General features: G+C 38.7%; 1 protein-coding gene across 3 annotated transcripts in view; it reads right to left on the bottom strand.

Annotated features, from left to right (window-relative positions):
• cemip (cell migration inducing hyaluronan binding protein) overlaps positions 1-19,343 on the bottom strand; it is a 224,571-nt gene extending 205,228 nt beyond the window's left edge. For all 3 annotated transcript variants that reach the window (XM_023332631.1, XM_023332632.1, XM_023332633.1), the window contains exon 1: positions 19,238-19,343. The gene's annotated coding sequence lies outside the window, so the exon portion shown is untranslated. The remainder of the gene's footprint in view (positions 1-19,237) is intronic.
• Between the last annotated feature and the right edge of the window lie 3,788 nt (positions 19,344-23,131).

The raw sequence follows: 23,131 nt of genomic DNA, 5'->3' as shown, positions 1-23,131 counted from the left end.
CATTTCTAAAAGATCAGAGTTAATACCCAAATGTACAGTTGTAGTCTACAAATTTGAGTAATTTTCAAAAGTTCGTTAATTTCAGTAGTTTGATTCACTAAGTAAAATGTATTTTATAAGTTCATTTATTTTGCGAAACTGATTAAGCTTTTATTTCTGTTAATTATAATAATTTACAGAAACAATTTACAGCTGACAAAAGATGAGTGTATTACATCACATTAATATGGCAAACTGATAAATCTCATAAGCAGACCTCATCAAAAAGCATATTCTAATTTATTGATTATGACTGTTATTATTTCCTGTACTGTAAACACGAGTTCATTTGAGTACAGTATTTTTACATTTTTAAAGAGGGCACTCCATTTTGTGCCAGCAGTTTGAAAACAAAGTCTTAACAAAATGTGATGACTGAAAATAATCTCTCAACAGGAGTTCTCAGAGATGCAGTTCCGGTTATCATGGTGACATGCAGTAGTTCCTGTGTGACTGGTACTGCTTTGTGTAACCATATAGTGGCTCTGCTCTTCCAGACTGCCCACTTCTCCCAGCTCAGTGTCCCAGTCGTTCCTTAAGTTCACAGCTGTACTGAAACAGAACAGCAATGGCACAAACCCCGAACTGCTGTAGGTTTTAAAGCTATGCACAGGCATGACATGTTTCATTAAAAATAGTTCAGTGAGATGTCTGTGATGCAGTAAAGCTTAGCAAGTAATTATGGGCTACGTTCATTGTATTTTTATAGTCATTATGTATAATGACTTTAACATAAAACTATTTTGCAGTTTTATTTAAAAATAAACAATTTTTATATAGAACTACTATATAAAAATATATGACTAAATTTTAAGTAGAACATTAAAATTTAAGTTGACCTATGAACACATGATGAAGACTGTTATAAACATTATGTCTCTGGTTCTCTATTTCAAAGGGTGTGAAACCTGGTCCACTGGAAAGATGGTGGTAGTAAAGCCTGTACAGGGCCGACTGTCTAAAGGAGTTTTAAGGTACATAATGTTCATAATATTTAATTTTCATGTTTTGCTGCCTTATATATTTTAGCCCCGAGTTAAATACATGTGTTTTTTTTTCTTTTCTTTTTTTCTTACTTAAAGGAGTACCCTCTTCAGGGGAATGACTGGGCCTCTTCCTGACCTGTCTGTGCTTTGAGTGGCAGAGGATTACAGCGATTTGGATCCACTGGAGAAGCCGCATGAGCATGAGTGTGGAGAAGCTGCTTGTGGATTTTGAATTTGGACTTGTGCAAAAAGGAAGTGTACTGTCCTATCAGCAACCCAAACTCTTAACCCGATGTACAGTTACATCACCATGCTCCACCTTCTCCTTCTATTCCACTTTGTACTCATCTGTCACCAACAGAGTGTGTCTGGGTTTGCACTGAAGAGGAACAGTTTCATTTGCAGAGTTTGCAGTTATCCTTTGATACAGCTCACAGAATTGAGTGATCAACACGAGACCAGAGCTATATTTACGAGTGGCACATGCTGCGACAATCGAGGGTAAGGGTTAGGGTAACCCCTAACCCTATAACCTCTTCAAGATTTAGGGAAGTGTGTCATGTGAGAGGTCACAGCACTGCTGAATCTCTTGCAGAGTGAATAGTCAGGGGTACCAAAGAAACTGCAGAAATGCGGAGAGGTTCTGACATGGAGTTTCAGGCAGCAAAAGAATACGCCAACCATTATAATGTGAATTATTCACCTTGTGCGCTAGTAATTCACCCTGAGGCCCCATGGTTTGGTGCCTCCCCTGATGGCCTCGTTTATTACCCCAAGGAAACACCATCATTTGGCTTGGTTGAAATAAAATGTCCAAATGTGAAAAGTTACATTGACTGCAAGTACTTGCAGATGTCAGATGGAATTTTCAAATTAAAGAAAACTCATGCTTACTATTGGGCACAGGAGGATTTCTTTAGCGACTAGATCCAGACATGGAAGTTCAAAAAATAATCAGACAGAAATGTGACCACTTCTATTTCAACATTTACATGCAAAAGTACCTCTCAATGAGACGTGCAGCACATAACGTGTGACATTCTCATTCTGTGACAGTGGTATCCAAATGTGTGGCTACGCAGGCAAATTTTCCACCTGCATTCATTTGTTTTTGTCTTTTGATCATGGGCCACTCAAAATCATTCTGGGGCTGCACTTTGAGCATCAATGTTCATTGAGAGACTTTAAAAGTCCATCTGTGCCTTCTAATTTTTTTTTGGTTGATGTCATTGCATTCAAAGTCCTTGAAAGTTCTTGTAATTTTCATTTAGACATACCCTTTTTTTTTTTTAAAAAAAAGTAAGGTTTCAATAAATACAAAAAATAAACAAATCTCAAGTTGCACTATTGTTATTACTATCAATTTAATTTTGCTTTAGCTTTGTTACCAAGTTTATATAAAAACAAGTGTACTAAGAAATGCTTATTTACAATCACATTTATTTATGAAATTTGATAACATGCAATCAGTACATAACAATAAAAATACAAATACATTTGAGTGCTTCTGTGATAACTCATTCCTTTAACAAATATTATACACATCAGAAAAAAATTAACTTTTTTAGGTAATTTGATGGGGTAGATGCATAAGATTGACATGATACTGTCATAAACAGGACATAACACCTCTCATGAACATGAAAGAGTCTTTATGAATGTCTATGACTGTTGTCATGAAGTGCTACACTTTTAATGTAAAGTTACTCTAAAAGTTGCATTGAAAGGCCATTAAAAGTACCAACTGTGTATTATTTTGTAAATAATGACACTTTAATGCAAAGTTGGCACTTTTAGTGGGCTTTCAATGCAACTTTCAGAGAAACTGCATTAAAAGTGTCATTATTTACCGAATGACACTTCATGACAACAGTCATAAACATTCATAGACTCCGTCATGTTCATGACAGATGTTATGTCAGTCTTATGCACAGCCCGTCAAATAAAGTGTTACAAAATGTTTTAGTTGTTTCTCCAATTTATCATCTACTTGCTGATTTTGATGACTAACAGGCATTTGCTGAACTGCATTTGCCTTCAGGACAAGGGTTGGGAAACACCTAAAGTGAACTACACATTCGTTCACTTTATTTAGCCCTTAATTGATTAGCAGGCAAGCCACTGCAAAAAGTTCATTAATGGTGCCAACAATAGATAAAGGGATAATTGAATCAAAGAGTTTGTTTTCTTTAACTCTTCGGATTACCTGCTCAATGTGCACTCGCAGACGTGCGATTTTCTGTGTCTGGAGGACATTTTGAGCTGGCATATGCCTTTTTTTGCTGAGACAAGGTGGACAGTATACCTTGCACTTCACACACTCAGAGATGAGGAATCCTTTATCTACCATTATGGCCATATCCTCAGTAAGAAGATTAACCAACCCTGACCTCATAAACAGCTCTTTGTCACTTATCGACCCCTCATAGAGTGAAGAAACAAAGGTCACTGCACCATGGGGAGCCATTCTGATCAGACCTTTCATTGTGCAGTCAGATTTGTATTTGGAGAACATCTCACTTTGGAGGAGAGGAGAAGCAGGAGTTTGACATTTGAGCTCAGTACAATCTACTATCACTTGAATATCAGGAAAATTTTTGAAGTCATCAGGGAGCTGAGCTCGGATGTCCTCTGTATCAGTCCAGATACACAGAGAACCCAAAAGAGTGTACAAATATTTGGTCCATGAGCAAATAATGCGGTTTACAGTAGAAAGGTGAATATTAAACTGGTTTGCTAGGTCTCTTTCCTTAAGACCTGCAGCAAGGTACATCTGGAACACTAACAGCTCATCAATGTGTTGCAAGGGATACCTCTGACAAAAGAAAAAGAAAAGCAAAAATACATTCAAAATATATAAAGATCCACATTTATTTACTTATTTATTTCAAACAGGTCTTTATAAACAAAAGAAACCAGTAGAACAAGAGAAAATGTATATATACATAACCAAGAACAGAATAAGTAGCTTACCACTACTTTTCGGTTTGTTCATTTCTTCCTACTCATTTTCACTTATTTAACCCTTATCTCAGTTTAATAAAACATATTACATACCGACTCAAAAATTATCAGAAATTTGTGATATTAATATGCAAGCAGCACTTTCTGAAGATAACATAGTCCTTTCATGTTCCGTGTTTTTCTGTGTGTTTATTTCGAGTTTTCTGTGTCTCTGTGTCTCCGTTTTGTCCTGTTCTCCCCTCGATTACTCCCAGGTGTTTCTCGTTCCCTAATTACCCCGTGTGTATTTAGTGTCACCTGTGTCTCTGTCGGGTCCTTGTCTAATGTGCGCTGAGTCCTTTGTGTTGTCCTTCGTGATACCAGTTGATACCGACGTTGAGCCCTGGCTTCCGCTCAGTCGTGCTGCCTGTGTTTTTGGACTGTTTTGGATTTTTATGTTCATTAAATCATCATTATTCATCTACCTGGTTCCATCTGCGTCTGCCTCACCACCTCAACACCACCATTACATGACAAGTCCCGTATAATCTGTAGTAAAAAGTTCTTATTGTATATACAATGTGTACATCAGGAAGCTGCAGATCCAAACCGTATGTGCTGCTCTGACAGCAGTTACTGCTTCACCGCTTCCCTCAACAGCTCTTGGTCTCGATGAGCGAATCATTTTGTGGACAGAAGGTTCAATGAGCCCCCAAAATATCATGAAGTGACGATAACTTGCAAATCTGTTGGTACACAATGCAAAAGTGGATAAAGTAACCACAACTTTTACTTATTCAAGAATAGAAATACTTTAAAAGGATGACCTCCAATAAATTAAATTAAAAAAGTTAAAAATCTTTTGAAACTACAGCAATAGATTGTAGTAATTCTTGTATTTTATATTATAAAAATGCAAAATACTTTCAGTAACATTACATACTTTTTATTTTCATGTGATATCCATATAGCGCAGCAGGTTCAGCAAATACAAATCACTTCTGAACAATGACACTTGTGACATAACAAGTGTGACTTTAACACAAAATGTATGTGTGTTTATTGTATTTTTGAGTTCAGACATATTTAATTAAGAAACCAGAGGTGAGGCGGGTAACCCAAATTTTAAAAAGACAAATGTTCGTTGCGGTGTACAAGCTTACCTTGTGTAAAATCGGATGTCTTCATCAGACCCTGCAAACCTTTGTAATCCAAAGGTAGAATGGATTTTCAGTTCTTCGATCTGGTTTGTTAGGGCTTTTATTTCTTCTTTTAATTTCTTGTTTTCATTTATTGCCATGTCCAGGCCAGCTGGTTCTGGGACAGAGAAATAATTGTGATCTGCAGAAGGGCATCACACAGGCGGATCAGTTGCGGCGCTGTCCGGCTCTGGTCTGCTCACTCGTTCCCATACATTGGCTCTTTCAGGCTGAACGCAGATGTTGTTCCATTGAAATAACACAGGGACGGCTCCTTTATTTACCGTTCTTCTCCCACCAGGAGTGGGAGAAGAAGCTGACAAAACTGATCCGGAGGGAAGTGAAGGCTGCAAACTTTTCTATGCGATGTTAGCTTGAAGTTGTTGCGATGAATATTTACAAACCATCATCTTTTTAAGTCAGGATTGCTTGGAAATCCATAAAAACTTAAACGACCGTTATATTTGGAAGACACTGTGCACCATGGAACACAACAGTATTCAAGGTATTGCTTAAATTGCTTTTGAAATACGAGTTTGTCTTTCCTTGCGGTCATGGTCACTCAAAGCGGAAAAAAATTAGCCGCATTTGCGCATGCGGATGTGACGTCAGTGCCGTAGGTGCAAAGAGCCCATAACCTTTAAACAAGGGAAGTTTGCCCACAAGGAACAGGGAATAACCATACCCACCAAACATCCCAAAACTATGCCAGTTGTGGAGGAATGGAAGGATGGTTAACGTTTGACAGTTTCTGTCAGACTGAAGTTGTTGGTACGATCCAGCAGCTTGCCGTCATCAGAGTATGTGTGAAGAATGACCAACTTCATTGCATAGTGTTTCTGAGGGTCCTGGAAAGCACTATACAAATCTGACATCATTTCAATCCCTAACCCAAATCAGAGATGTAATAATTTCTCTAGAATATTTCCAAATTATGTAGAAATAGAAAAGGTCCTACCCATAATCAAAATGTGGCTAAACACAAGGAAACGTACAGACCTGTCTTCTATTTTTTATAAATTTTAAATTTGAAGTCATCCTGAAGTGCCCCCAGTTAAATTTAAATGGTCCAGACTCTCTAAATATGACTTAATAGCATATCATATGAAAACTGGTCTTCTTTTGAGTAAAATAAGTCTTCCTCTTCAATCTATTATGTGCTCAGATGTTAATTGCAGTGATATTTCTCACTGTTTAGATCTTCATACTATGTATGATAGCATTGTGGATGCTTTATATGAGAGTACAAGACCATACCTTACATGCAGAAAGGCTAATGACACCAGGCCAGGTTGGAATAAACATGTGTCAGGATACCATGCAGAAGCTAAACAGGCATATAAGATGTGGGTACAAGCAGGTAGACCAAGAGATGGGACTTTCCTAGATTATAAAACAATTCACCAGGGCAAAGTTTAAATATGCCATTCGATATATTTCCAAATGTGAGCAGAACATGAGAGCAGACTCCATGGCTGAAAAATTGCTTTGTAATAATGCCACTGGCTTTTGGAATGATGTCAGAGCCTTAAACAGGTTTGCTGCATTTCTCCCCAGTACCATAAAGGGCATATCTGGGACTTATAATATAGCAGATCTATGGAGACAGCACTGTTCTGCCTTATTTATCTGTGTAAAAAGTGAACCCTATCGACTGGAAAACATTGCTAAAAGTGATGCGGTTATAATAACCCCTAGTGAAGTCCAGCAGGCTATAGCGTACTTGTGTGAGAATAAGGCAACAGGCTGATAGCATTAGAGCAGAACATCTGAAATGTGCTAGCCAAAAAGTGGCTGTGCTGCTTGCAATGCATTTCTCTGGGTTTATGACCCATGGGCAGTTGCCTGATAATGAATCCTGCCTGATAATTACCCTTGTGCCGGTAATTAAGGACAAAACTAATAAGGTTGGTAGACTTAATAACTACAGACCAATAGCTTTAGCTAATGTGATATCTAAAGTATTGGAAAAAATTTTGCTTGGTCAGCTCAATCAGTTTATTAGTACAACAGATAATCAATTTGGTTTCAAAGCTATCGTGTCAATGATTGTAAGTTATTTGACAAATTAAAACAGAGAGGTGTTCCAGATATTATTATACAAATTTTGGTTTACTGGTATTCTAACCAGAAAATGCATGTAAAATAGGGCAATAACATCTCTGCTTCTTTTGGTGTGAGTAATGGTGTGCGTCAGGGTGGGCTTCTTTCACCTGCCTTGTTTAACTTGTACATGGATGACCTGTCAAAACAAATGAACCTCTGTAAAACTGGATGTATGCTTGGTGATACTTTGGTCAATCACTTTATGTAAGCTGATGACCTGGCTGACCTCTGACCCAGCAGTGCTAGTTTTCAGCAGTTACTGAATATCTGCTCTAATTATGGGTTGAGATTATGTGCAGTATAACACTAAGAAAACTGTTGTACTAGTATGTAGGACTAAAGCAGACAAACAACTTTGTTTCCCTGATTTTTTTCTGTCAGGGCAAAAGTTAAATGTCTGTTCCAAAACTAAATATCTGGGTCACTATATCACAGACCAGCTCTGTGATGATGATGACATTTGTCGGCAGTGTCACATGTTGTACATCCAGGCAAACATTCTGGGAAGGAAATTTTATATGTGCACTGATGAGGTAAAAATAAGCCTGTTTAAAACTTACTGTACACTAGGCCTGTCGCGATAAACGATAAATCAATTAATCGTATGATAAATTAAAACTATCGACGTCATTTTCATTATCGGCATTATCGTCTCTTCCGACTGTTTTCTCTTTCAGCTAATGACACTGAATGAAAAAGGGCTCAACTCCGGTGCTCTCCACTGACTCCTCCCTTCCTCATTTCCTTAGTGTAAAGCCCAGCGCACACTACACAATCTTAGAGCTGTCGGCCTATTTTCAAAACCTGACAGACCACACATTATTCGACAGAGATCCTAGGTATAACGGTTTGATCGGGTTGTTCCTGCCGTGTGGTGTCCAACAGAATACTGGCTACAAGTCCAGTGAACTAATTTTAAACCCAGGCATTAATCAATGCTTTACTACAATCTACCTGCAATGCATGTGGCTAGTGTCGGTGTAAAGTCCTGACTGAATGAAAATCATTAGAACCTATATGTCACGTTAACGAAGAACAGCTGAAAAGCTACAGGGTTTATCAACTGCTATAGCAATTTCGCTCCAACTCCTCCCCTTGTCATTTCTATATTCTTTGCATGTTGAATAAACATTAATGTTGTTTCCACATATCATCTCCGATGTCCGCTGGACTTCGGGTTGCGCTGTTTGGGATTCCCCGACGTAATTTCCCCTCAGAAAGCGGAGGAGAATCCGCGCTTTCTGATTGGCTGCCTGTCACATTCAACAGGCTGCGTTAAGATCCTAGTGGGGAAAACCCCTGATTTAGATAGGAGCAGCAACGATGATCTACCATAACACACCACACAATCTTAGAAAGACCAGCGTTCTAAGATTGTTGTAAGGGGAAAAATAGGAGCAAAAAATCATGTAGTGTGAATTATTGCATCAGGTAGTGGATGTGCCCATCTTCTCTATTTAAATCTAATTATTACTGAAGTGCAACATAATATACAGACTTCATAATCTGCACTCTTTTGGTTGAATGCAGTATTTATTTCCACTTTGGCTTTATGTAGTTTTTATTCAAACACATTTTTTGTTAATGGAGACTGAGAATCCATTTTATTTTTGTTTTTGGTCGTTTTGTTTATTTTGTTTATCAGTTCCAGTGTTTAGTGTTCTTTTGAAAATAAAGTGTATCTATCTTTGGCAAGAAATCGCATGCATTATTACGTCATTTTCAGTGTAGAAAGGTCTTCAAACAATATTATCGTTTATCGCAATAATTTTTGAGACAATTAATCGTTCAGCAAAATTTGCTATCTTGACAGGCCTACTGTACACCCTTGTATACAGCTCCTTTGTGGTGTACATTTAAAAAAGCTAGCATGCAGAAGCTTAAGGTTGCTTATAGTGACTCGTTGAGAATTCTGCTTAAGAAACCCAGGCTTAGCAGTGTTTTGTAACGCACATGTCAGAACATTACAGGCACTTGTGAGAAATCTGATATACAAGTTCATGTGTCGTTAGGCAGCTCATTGAACAGTCTTATTGTAATGTTGTCACTCTCTCAGTGCGCTAAGATACCAATCGGCTCTGTGGAAACATTGGTATGCAAGTCTTTTATAAGATTTTTTTAATTTATTTTTTTTTAGTTTGTCTTGTTTTTTTTATATATGTCGTGTTGTTGTGTATCATCTCTTTGTGGACCACGAGTCTGTTGAAAAAAGTAAAATCAAATCAAAATCATCCTTTACCAAACAGAAAATCTTTTAGAAGGATAACAAAACCACTGCTGAGTAACATGATTTTAAAAAAGGTTCGAACCACTACATACTAGGGGTTGAACCAATTAGTCGACTAGTCGACTCTAGGACGTCTCGCGAGTTTTTACATTTCATGTCGACTAGTCGCAGTCATGTGATTGCCGGTGGTGACAGCCTGTGCTGATCTGACAGCACCGTATACGTCACAAGACACAAGAAAAATAAGTTAATACATTAAGTAAACTAAGTAAGTAAACTTTATTTCTATAGTGCTTTTCACAGACCAGGGTCACAAAGTGCTGCACAAAGTGTAAATAAAATAATAAAATAATTAAAAGCAACATACAAAACAATAAAACACAGTATTAAGCTAAAAAGCAAGTTTAAAAAAGTGGGTCTTAAGTTGTTTCCTAAAAGTGTCTATACAATCCAGAGATCGAATGGTACAAGGTAGCTCATTCCAAAGGCGAGGCGCCACAGCTTTAAAAGATCTGTCTCCTCGAGTCCTAAAAAGGGTCCGAGGAACTCATCAGCAAGTTCAGATTGGACGACCTGAGGCTCCTAGTCGAAACATAAGGCTGGATGAGGTTCTTAATATAGTCTGGCGCCTGTCCATGAAGAGCTCTAAAAGTCAGTACCAGGATTTTGTAGTGCATCCTGTAAAATACAGGCAGCCAGTGCAAACTTTTGAGGATAGGTGTAATATGTTCCCTCCTGTGAGTGCTAGTCAGCAGGCGTGCAGCAGAGTTTTGTACAACCTGCAGACGCGCAAACTCCCTCTTTTTAAGACATGTAAACAGACTGTTACAATAATCCAATCTCGATTAGTTTAAATGATATGTAGATGGATGCATATTTGTGGTTTTACAGTGTTTTTAAAAGGAGATGGAGTTGCAGCTGCAGTCCACTACAAAACACGAGCCGTCTAAAACTCGCCCCCTTCCCACTAAGGATGTCACTTAGCCGGCTCGCGAGTGTCTTTGTCACGACGATCTAACTAATACATTATGATGTTATGTTGCTGACTAAATAAAGATCTGTGGTAATGACAGCTGCTGATTAAATAAAAGCCTGTAGTTGGTAATGACAGTGTATACTTGTCTGACATATATATAGCCGTGAGTTCGTGCTAAGAATGACACTTCGGGCTTAGAAGTGTCATCAGATCAGCTGTCAGAAGTGTATGACACTCTGACAGCAGATCTGACAGAACACTGGCTACAAAATGGCGTCTTCAAAACAGATCAAGGACAAGCCCGCATCTTGTCAAACAGGTAGAAATTCGTCAACAGTGTGGAAATATTTCACTAAAGATGACTCTTCTGGTTTAACTACCGTAACATGCAAAATCTGCAAAGCTGTGCTGAAGTACAACAAAAGTACGACCGCGATGCACAGTCATTTGAAAAGGCATCCGCTAATGCTAGCTCCTGAACAACCGGCTCGATCCAGTCAGTTGTCAGTAACTTCATTCATGAAACGCCCAGCTGTGACAGGACACCGGCGGCAGCAAATCACAGATTTGCTTGTGAATTTCATTGTCAAAGACATGAGACCACTAGCTGCTGTCCACGGAGAAGGATTTAGAGATTTGCTACAGTTTTTCGAACCTAGCTATGACGTTCCGTCTTACAACACTCTGTGGAGCGCTATTAAACACCAGTATGACAACCTTCGTGAAAGAATCACTAAAGAAATGAAAGATCAGAGTGTGTCACTGACAACAGATCTGTGGACATCTTCCACTATGGAGCCGTATATTACAACAACAGCTCATTACATCACTGAGTCATGGGAGCTGAAAGCCCGGGTGCTGTGCACATCTCCTATGCCCGAAAAACATACCGCTGCCAACATCGCTGATCGTCTGTCTAGCATAATCCATGAATGGGGAATAAATGTGTTTTGCACTGTCCATGATAATGCAAGCAACATGAATCTAGCCATGGAGCTCTGCGAAATTTTCCTAACGATCTGGGTTGCACTGCGCACACTGTCCAGCTGGCAATAAAAGCTGGATTAATTTTACCTGATGTTGTGAAAGCTGTAGATGCTGCACGGAGAGTTGTCAGCCACTTTCGTCATTCATCATTAGCAGCCTGCGCTCTGAAGAAACGGCAGGAACAACTCGGAATTAAATTCAACAAACTCCAGACTGACTGTCCAGTTCGTTGGAATTCCACTGTCGTCATGCTCCAGCGGCTGTTCGAGCAGAGGATTGCGGTGCAGTCTGTACTTGGTGATGAAAACGTCACCAAGCCAAATGTCCAGAAGTCACTTGCAATGAGAGCATCACAGTGGGAGGTAATAGAACAGCTGATCCCAGTACTTCAACCACTGGCAAAGGCTACTGAAGTGATGTGCGGAGAGTTACATGTTGGGCTCTCCTTCATCTATCCGGTGATTTTCAACATGATCAGCACCACTCTGCGAGTTGAAGCATCTGATCTGGGAGTTTTGCGCTCATTTAAAAACACCGTCCGCAAACAGCTGGAAACACGCTTTCAGCTGCATTCCGACAATCTGACGGAGTCTATCCCTCTCATTGCCTGCATGTTAGATCCTCGCTTTAAACATCTACACTACATCTCGCAGAGCCAGAGAGAGGCCGCACAGAGTCACCTGAGCAGCCTACTGCGCGACTTGGGAGAGTCGTCTGGAGCAACAGGTGGGTCCAATGGATTTTAATGTATTGTAAACGGTTCAGCATTTAGGTTGAACAGTTTACGATAACTTTAGTCTATAATGTCCAAATGAAGTGAAAATGTATGAACTTAGCGTTATTTATTTTATTTATAGCTGTAGGAGAGGAAGGGGAGGAGGTGGAGGACGTGCCCGATCAGAGCGAGCCGGTGACCGGGAAAAAAGTCAGATGTGAAGAAGATTTTTTGCAACTTTTTGGGCCACATTACCAGAGTCACAGGGGATCAGCAGCACACAGCACCACTGCTGCCGAAGAAATCCTTGATTTTTTTTTGCTACCGCAGATCCCCACCATGGCGAACCCGCTGCAGTGGTGGGCCAGCAACCAGGGCAGATTTCCCCGTCTAGCAAACCTCAGCAGAAAATATTTAGCTGTTCCGGCAACCAGCACTCCCAGCGAGAGGATTTTCTCTCTCGCTGGGAATACCATTACGAGAAAGCGGGCAAGCCTTCATTCGGCTCATGTTGATGCCCTTGTTTTCCTACATGTCAACCAAGAAAAAACCCCAACAACTCTTAGCGAAGAGAATATTGACAGTGAGTGAACTTTATCCCCCCCCCCCAGCCCCCATGCCACCTCTTTTTATTGTTTTTACATGCCATCTAAAAGATGTGCGTTTCCTTTTGAATGTTGGTTTCCCAGCAACTTATTTATCATAAACTATCCCGATGTTTTGTTGTTTCACTTGTTGCTGTTCTGTGTAAATGCCGTATTTTTCCGTGAAAACGGGTAATAAAGCCTGTACGTTACTCCAAACCTTTGCGTCTTGCGTTGCTATGACGTCACAACGACTAGTCAACTCGACATCGACTCGACATCATGTTGACGTTGACTAGAAAATATCTTAAATCGTTCAATCTGCTGAGTCAGCAGAGCTTCCTGCCACGCAGCGGGCGGAGGAGAAGCAGGTGGTTTCGTTGAATTCAGCTGTAACCAAACGGGATCCGTTCATAACAAGTTTGGCTTGTGATGTTCCAAAAGCACCATGTAGTCAGTGTGATAATTTGACTCCTATAGTAACTATCCAGAGATCATCAGCATCAGCCGGTGTTTAGAAAAAAAAAGTCAGACCCGACTTTGTGCAACAAACTTTTCCCCGCTGCTCACGAAGAATCTCCATAATAGACTTAGTAAAAGCAGGAGAAGGGGAGAGTGTGTGTGTGTGTGTGTGTGTGGGGGGGGGTCAATATTTGCCGTGAAAATAGCTAATAAAGCCTCCAAGTAGTTGTGAAGGGTTTTTGCGCTTACGTCACTATGACGTCACCGCGACTAGTCGACATCGACTCGACTATTATCATGATGTAGTCGACCTTAAAAAATATGTAGTCGTTCAACCCCTACTACATACAGGGGTTGGACAATGAAACTGAAACACCTCTCATTTTAGTGTGGGAGGTTTCATGGCTAAATTGGACCAGCCTGGTGGCCAATCTTCATTAATTGCACATTGAACTAATAAGAGCAGAGTGTGAAGGTCCAATTAGCAGGGTAAGAGCCCAGTTTTGCTCAAAATATTGCAATGCACACAACATTATGGGTGACATACCAGAGTTCAAAAGAGGACAAATTGTTGGTGCACGTCTTGCTGGCGCATCTGTGACCAAGACAGCAAGTCTTTGTGATGTATCAAGAGCCACGGTATCCAGGGTAATGTCAGCATACCACCAAGAAGGACGAACCACATCCAACAGGATTAACTGTGGACGCAAGAGGAAGCTGTCTGAAAGGGATGTTCGGGTGCTAACCCGGATTGTATCCAAAAAACATAAAACCACGGCTGCCCAAATCACGGCAGAATTAAATGTGCACCTCAACTCTCCTGTTTCCACCAAAACTGTCCGTCGGGAGGTCCACAGGGTCAATATACACGGCCGGGCTGCTATAGCCAAACCTTTGGTCACTCGTGCCAATGCCAAACGTCGGTTTCAATGGTGCAAGGAGCACAAATCTTGGGCTGTGGACAATATGAAACATGTATTGTTCTCTGATGAGTCCACCTTTACTGTTTTCCCCACATCCGGGAGAGTTACAGTGTGGAGAAGCCCCAAAGAAGTGTACCACCCAGACTGTTGCATTTACAGAGTGAAGCATGGGGGTGGATCAGTGATGGTTTGGGCTGCCATATCATGGTATTCCCTTGGCCCCATACTTGTGCTAGATGGGCGCGTCACTGCCAAGGACTACCGAACCATTCTGGAGGACCATGTGCATCCAATGGTTCAAACATTGCATCCTGAAGGCGGTGCCGTGTATCAGGATGACAATGCACCAATACACACAGCAAGACTGGTGAAAGATTGGTTTGATGAACATGAAAGTGAAGTTGAACATCTCCCATGGCCTGCACAGTCACCAGATCTAAATATTATTGAGCCACTTTGGGGTGTTTTGGAGGAGCAAGTCAGGAAACATTTTCCTCCACCAGCATCACGTCGTGACCTGGCCACTATCCTGCAAGAAGAATGGCTTAAAATCCCTCTGACCACTGTGCAGGACTTGTATATGTCATTCCCAAGACGAATTGACGCTGTATTGGCCGCAAAAGGAGGCCCTACACCATACTAATAAGTTATTGTGGTCTAAAACCAGGTGTTTCAGTTTCATTGTCCAACCTGCACGTTGGATAAAATAACTTTGATAGTCATACTGCAGAAGATTTCTAAAATAACAATAATAAAATAAATTATATTTTTGACATAAAACTATTTTTAACACAATAATCTGCCAGTACAATAAGAGGATTTTACTTAAGATTTCATAAAAAATATTTAAAAAAAACAACCCTTTGTACTTCAAATACACTGCACATATTATAGACAAATACATTTTCAAATTAGGAAGGGTTAAGCCTGTCTACAATTAATTTTGAATACACATAAAAAGCAGGAAAATAATACTAATTGAATAAACCTTGTACTGTGGCTTGCTTTACTATTGGATCTACTTAGCATTAGGGCATCCAAGAAGGAGAGCTTAAGGTAGACTATCTGATCAAAAATATCTTACAATACAAAAAAAATCAAAACTATTACAAGATTTTAACAAACAAGTAAATCCAACAAAATTTTACTAAAAAAACAATTCTCTATTCAAGTTTGTTCAGCAAAAAAAATCTTTTTTTGCAATGCGCCTTTAAAATAAAATAGATGCAATTTCAGAATAGAATATCACTTAAAACATAAGTTGATGTTAGCAAATTGGCCTTTAAAAGTGAACACTAATTTCCTGAATTGTTTCTGGTTTTAGTTTTCCTTTTTTTAAAAAAAAGAAAAAAAAGAAAAGAACCTTTTGACCTTTAAACTTTCATTAATATCTTCAAAGCCAAAGCAGCAGACAGGAAAATCTTCGCTGCACAAACCAGCACAAAAGTAGTCGAGTTGATTGACATAAAATGTATTTATATATTTTTGCAAATGTGAGCAGGGGAGGGGAGTGTGGTTGACCAACTTCACTCAGGTCAGCAACCTGAGTAACAATAACATTCAGACATGCAGCCAGCAAAAGGCAGAGAAATTAGGCAGTGTCACTGCATGAAAAGGGGGATTTTGGGCAGTTATTGACATACAGCGACAGTCAACATATAACGACATATAAATGTCGTTATATGTTGTTTATATTTGTACAGTGTTTTGATTGGTTTTGTTCTAGAGGTGTCCCTCTGTCATCCAGAAGTGACAGAAGTCACTGGAAACAGAGAGTTTTCCAGCATTGTGTATCTCAACTTTGGCAAAACTAAAATTCTAAACGTGTTACTTTAAAAGGCTTTTATTTTGAAATTAAACATCAGATCGGATTTATATTTGCTGGTTGTGTTCTAGAGTTGTCCCTCTGTCACCCAGAAGTTAGAGAAGTTACTGGAAACAGAGAGTTTTCAGCATTGATTAATGTCCCCAATTATTTCCAATACATTATTTCTTTTTGCAACTGTATAAATACAAAGTCTAAATATGAAGCCGCTGGAAATCTACTTTCAGTAGATCAAACATGAACTGAATGTGAGCTTTTACTCTGAAAGGAGCTTGTAAATTAGGGAGCCGACGTTAGTCTTGAAAGGCTGGCTTTACTGTCATTTTCGAAGAGGCGGCTAGCTTTACCACAGTAATATTTTTCACATTTCCTCTAAGTGTACCTATTGTTTTATTGTGCTAATTTTCATAAGCATGTTGTCTGTAAACTCTGAATATATTGACAATTTGTACAGTTCTGTAATACTATGTTGGTAATGTACTCTTGAAAAATGTGAATATATTGAATACACAATGTAAGTTTTTTCAGCCGGAAAGTGTGTTGTAATTGATCCTTCTGTTTTCTGGTAGTCTGATATGTTTGCAGGACTGTAGTGTGTATGAAACATGTAATGTACAAAGTGGCAAAGAAGAATAATAAACACAGTGATAAGTAACTAAAAAGTGTACTTCAGAAGCAATTTTAGTAAACCAAAAGTGTGACTGGAGCATACTGTGATCACACTACTAATATGTAATGCTCATATACTGAAAATACATTCCAAATATATTTTAAATGTAATTCGATCACAAAAATAGTACACTCAAGACATACTAATCAAGCACATATTACATAAAAAGCCGTATACTTAAAGTATATAACTTTAATTGTTCCAAAAAAGCATGTGATAGTACACTTAGTACACTTTAAATTGTGCTTTTCTAAAATTGAATTACTATTAAAATACAGTAAGTACAAAATTAGTTCCAAAATAACACACTTCAAGTATACTGATAATTAGTCTGGCTTCAAGTATGCTAAAATTTAACATGCTTGGTATATTTATTTTTCACCTGGGTTGATATGCATTAATAAACCAACATGCTGCGCAACACGAAGCGAGCGTGAAAGGTTCTCCAAGGGCTGAACCACCGGTCCATAACGCAAGAGCTAACTGGGAACTCAAACTTTATCAGTGTAAACACAGAGTCAGCATGTTGAGACATAAATGCACATGGCGTACATAATGCATTGCTCATGAAAAAGTATCATTCTCACTGTACGCTCACTGCGCACCTATAAATGCACATCTATGAACATAGAGCGCAGCTCAATGTGAACATTTGGGGTTCCCATTGAGCTGTGCGAGCAGAGCAAACACAGTAGATTTAAACTTGACTCCTTCCTTGATAAATTATACAAAGAAACCTGGATCCTCACAGGGGGGTTATATATATGTCCACATAGGTCAGCCTATATGAGTGATCCGCACCGAGGTAAACTTCAGAGATCAAACCACAACAGCGCGCATGATGTGGTCAAAGTGTAGAGGAGCCAGAGATGTGATTGGTGCACGCTCCCTGTACAATGCATGAAAACTATAAACCCATCTTTTTTCAGGAATAATTCTGCCCTGACAGTAAAATGCTGACCTCAGAGCAGAGGGTGGGGTGGTGGGGGGATGCTGTGGGAAACCCTGATTAACTCTGAAGCCACTTTAAGGAACAACATAATTCTGTAAAGGTATTCATAGGACTGGAATATCACAGACATCAGCAAGTGCAATAATACTCGACATCCTGGATGACATTGTTAACCTGGCCAGCCAATAGGTCAGATTTTCCTACATTGTGGAGAGACCATGAGTCCATGAAAAACTAACTTGTGGAATTTTAATTATTTGGACTAAAGGTACAGACACACTATCATGCTGCAACCAGCAAGAGGACATTTGTCACCACCCCATGCGCTTGCTCCTAACCTAGTTTCCACACCGCCAGACTTTAGAGGAGGCTTCAATAATATGCACACCCATGAGAGCACAACTGTGAAGCATGCTATCAGCCTCCTAAAATGCCAGCGGCGGTTTCTAAATGTTATTTCCTCTCAATGTGGCTACCAAAAATGTTTTCAATTTCCACCTTTCTCACATTGCTTTTGATGAAATTGTATTCTTCCCCCCAATTTCCCTGTGGTTCCCATCGTTAATCATGGAATAAGATGATCAGCTGACTCATTTAAATAAACACTGACATTCATAAGGTGCTTCGCATTGACCTTTTATGACTGAATGTGGTAACATGTAGAGGGCAGAACCTGAGGCAGGACCTTGTACACAAGGGTCAGCTGTTATCTATAAACAAAGATTGCTTGCTGATGTGTGTATGCATGGATTTATGAATCAAAATTTTTTTTGGTGCACCACTTTTGTCTTTTGGATGTATTCACACTTTCAATATGAATCATACTCAATCTTTTATGAATGAGACCCTGGAACTGTTCAAGAAATTCCTATCTCATTGTACTGTTGATGTAACAGCATATCATGAGAGACTTACTGAATCTCAGTTGAATGCATCTTGCAGAACCCAGATAGGAGCTTACGTGTGCACCAACAACTTTAAGGCAATTGTGGATACATCCTAACCATAATAGAGGCAGTAAACCACACAATGTTAAGTATATTTAAAACAAGTTTCAGTTGTTAACAAAAATAAATTGACAATCAAAACATCATCAATTATGAATGACTGAGTTTAATATTTTTGTACATAACTGTGTTACACTGCCAGTCTATTAAAGCAAGATAAAGGGATGATCATTTTATTCTTCACTTTATGACAAAAGATGGGAGCGTGTAGTTTTTCCTTCTGACTGGGATTTTTTACATTTACACTGAGACCGGACTGCAAAATGCCAAGCTGAGATTTGTCATGGAACACTCCTTTGCTCTCAAGGCGAATAACAGCAGGTCTGCTGAAAAATGCATCTAGATGTAGCAGATTCGGTGTTTTTTTTTTGTTGTTGTTGTTTTTTCCGTGAATTGGAGATTCTATCCCCACTTATGTCAGACTAGAAGAAGGCCGCAGCTAGGAAGCTTCACACTTAGACAAAAAAAAAATATAATTTTCATAAAATGCGCGCGCACAGTCCACATCCACTTTATATGTAATGCGCACACCTGCGGCCAAATCACATATGGTATTTAGTAGTCCGTAACAAATATGGCAGGAACACGTGCGAAACAGACGAAATCTGTATGGAAAATAATAAATAGCACACTAACCTGTTGTGTTTAAGATGCGACTGGTCCAGAGAGGTTGTGTGAGACTTGTGTGAAAGACAGAGGTATGACGTGTTGAGGAAGAACGGTCCTTCCGCCAGACTGCATTCCGAGGATTTGAAGCAAAAAGACAGGAGACGGCACGCGCAGCGCCGCCCCTTCTGGAAGAAATACACACCCACCCAGGGACCGTGTGCCAGCGCGCGCATTTCTGACAGAATGAATCTGTTTCTTGTTAGTTTGTTTCTGATCTGTCGTTATAACTATTCAAGACAAATAAAGCAGACCAATATCCTGTCTTTATGAATTTCAACGCATCGCCATCGTGTTAGTTTTGAATTGTAAAATGCTTTGTACAGTGGAAAATTATGAAAATATTGAATATCAGCCTTATGTATTCTTCACTTTATTGAAAGTTGAATTTGCATGATTTTTTAAATGGAATGGAAAACATAATCTTTGCATACAATTTTTTGTCATAAAAATATTCGAGAAGGCTTTGTAGAAGGGCAGAGCATAAAGTTCAATAACTACCCTCCAAAATTTAATCAATGTTTAGATTTTTTGCTATCAAAATCACAGATTTTTGTATTGCTACTTTATAAATATTTGCTGTATCTTTTTCAATTATATATATATATATATATATATATATATATATATATATATATATATATATATATATATATATATATATATAAAACCAATACAGCAGATTGGACACATTCATTTTATTATTTAAAGAACTTAACTCGATTATTGCCTGTGTTAAATTCAAATTCAATGCAAAAATACTTTATCAATCCCAAAGGGCAATTAGATGTTGTTGGCAGAAAAGATCTCCTGCCAGATCTCATGTGCTACACTGAATTTGAAGAAGTCTCTGACTGAAGATGGTCTACCTTCACAGCAAAAACTAGACAGTTAAAATTTCAGGGTTAAACGTGTCAGAGTAAATTTTAACTCATTAAGTGTTTTTTTTTTAACATTTAGCGACTTAAATGATGCCCAGTGTTGGAGTTATTTCGCAGAGTTGATTGAATGGTGTTGAATCAACTCTGCTGGGAGGAAAATAAGCTCCTCCCCTCTGCTTCACAGTCTTCGTTTGATTTCAATCTAAACAGGGCTCCATTTTGTTCATCTCCTGTTCTACAGGGTAAGTGACCAACTTACTAAATCTTTTGTCCAGCACTATTACATTGACAGAGTGAGTGATTTGACTTTTTCTACTAACTATCACATAATTGAAAAGCAGCCGAATATGTCCATTTTGCAACAATTTTACACAACGTGTTAGCTAGTAGCCCACGTGGTAGCTAGTAGGACTTACACCTGATTTTATCATGGTAATTCTTACAAAGCATATTTTGTCGGACCATATACTCGTGAAAAATATACTTTTATTTTTTGCCGTTTAAAATGATAATTTTGGCCTTGTGAATGTAAGAGGTAGACTATTAGCTTCCGTGGAACATCAACGAGCCGAAGTCACGTGCCACAGGTGAACTCTTGACCTATACCTTATTTTGCTTTGTCTAGGTTTATCCCATGCTTAAACAAAATGCTGATCCGTGTAAAGTATGGTGACCTGCAAAAGTATGTGAAGTTGGAGGAGGTCGAAGGGCTGTTTGACTTTAATCAGTTTCATGAGAAAGGTTTGTTATTTATTTAACATCTGTGTGGGGCATGGGCATTATTCTTTTCAATGTATGTCTATTTAACACATATTTTACACATTTGTGGTAAGTAAAAAGAGTAATCCATTGTATTTTCATTAATATGTTTCATACGAATCACATGATCTATATCAAGTAACTGTTAGTTTAAAAAATCAAGCTAAATACAGAGTTAGGCTCTAAATCTTGCCTCGTTTTTTCAGTCATTGAACGATTTTGCCTGCCACCTGATGGCAAAGTTACATACAAAGATGCAACAGATACTGAAGTTGACGAAGAAATATTCAGTGACCTCCTTAGACAAGGCAATGTGTTACTGACAGTTTTCTGCTATGATGGTGAGATACTAAAGCAAATCAAATCAACTGTTATACAGATTTTACCAAAGAATGTCACTGATGTCTATTGTCTCTTCCTTCAGAGTTCTCAGAATGGTCATCTGCTTCTGAGTCTGACTCGAGCTTCAACTCAAATGCATCAACATCAACAATACTAATGGGTGAGATACCACGCACGAAGCAAAAAACTGAGAATCCTAATAACTCAGTGTCTGCTAAGAATGTAACAATATTTTTTTTCTGCCTCTAAATTCTGTTTTGTATGCCCAGACATGTTTTGTCATATTTTGGTAATCTGCATATTGCATATTTCCTGTTTTTTTTCCCTTTTTTTATTATTAATTTTATAGCTGGTTGAAGGTGTCCTACAAAGCAAGTCTGGTGGTGAAGAAATTCTGCAGGAGTATGAAACTACAGAAACCCTAACTGATGCCACAAAAAGACAAATGGTGAACATACTGGTGGCTGACATGATTGATAAACATGGGTATGTTTGTTTTTACACTATTTAATTTATGTATAATAATTGAAAAAATGTTTAATCACCAATTTAAAATCTGCTGTTAGGCACCTCCCCACTAAAGCAATCAGAGAGAAGTATGCCTTTGGAATAGTGACACTCTTCCCATCCCTCAAGGATCCATACACCAAAAAGGGCTATGTAATGTTTTTTTTTGTTTTGTTTTTTTCTACAATCAAACATGCTCTTTTATTTTGTGACTCAAAACTGTGATTTTGCATTTAATTTTTTTTCTTTTTTTAGGAGCACTTTTATGACGCAGCAAGCAGCACTGGATACATTTCATGGCGTCTTAAAATGGTCCAAAGGAAGATTCAAAGAGGATCTCTTGTGCCACTAAGTAGCACCAATTACATTTCATCTGGAGGCCCAAATATACAGAGAACTGTGATTGTTGAAAAACAGCTTGATGGGAATGCCTGCCAGGAAGCCATATCTCTGCTTAACCACACCACAGACAGGTCCGTGATCTTTCAGAAGATGAGAGAGACTTTTGAGCACCGTCACAAGCTTATTAAAGATGCCAGTGGAACAAATGATATTCTGACAACGTTCAAGAGGTTCCTGGACACAAAAGGATTGGTAAGTGTTCAAGTGAGTTGTTAAAGTCTTTAAATGTGGATTTTTACCTTGTTATAATGGTTTGATTTCTACATGTTATTAATGATTGATCAAGACTTCAGTCTTCTATTCAATGATGAAACCTCATCCAGACTGCTGCAGAAGTGGGATGTGTTCTTCAAACCAAATGTCATCAAGGAGGCTAAGCGTTTCACTTCTACACCTGAGCTGAGAAGTTTGGTGCAGTCAGCGGAAAGTCTTCAAAGTGATGACCTCGCTAACACATCTAGTAAGTACCTAGATATATCTAAAGATAGTTGACTGTTCAGAGTACTCATAAAGTTCTGATATTATATCTGAAAACTTTTATAAATTTGTCCTCAGGCTATGACCAAGAAATGGCCTCGCTGTTACTTCTCTTACATCTCCTTCCACCGCAACCAGGAGGACAGAAGTCTCCAAAAATCAGTGCAAGTGATGCAGTTGAGAGACTTGTTGTCTTTCATAAGGTAATTGAAATTTAAAATATGCAAAATTATTTGTCTATTTCCTTTTATAGACATGCATAAATACAGATGTTTGAATGACAGCTTTGAAGATGTCTGGGCATACTTCAATTTATTTTTTATGTAACATGTATCGTAAAGCTGTATGTTTTGTTTCTTATGTTTGGTGTATATTTTTTTAATTTTAGTCATGCTGCAGTTTAGAGGAGCATCTCCGGGGTCAACGGGGTCTGCAGCCATACTTCCTCGCTGTTGGGCGTCAGAAGAGCAAGATTGACAGCTTCTACATCGTCATG

Source organism: Xiphophorus maculatus, chromosome 4 (genome assembly GCF_002775205.1).
Source record: "Xiphophorus maculatus strain JP 163 A chromosome 4, X_maculatus-5.0-male, whole genome shotgun sequence".
In the NCBI taxonomy this organism is placed as follows: Eukaryota; Metazoa; Chordata; class Actinopteri; order Cyprinodontiformes; family Poeciliidae; genus Xiphophorus; species Xiphophorus maculatus.
The sequence above is the reverse complement of the archived record's forward strand: the minus strand, read 5'-3'. Positions and strand labels throughout refer to the sequence as shown.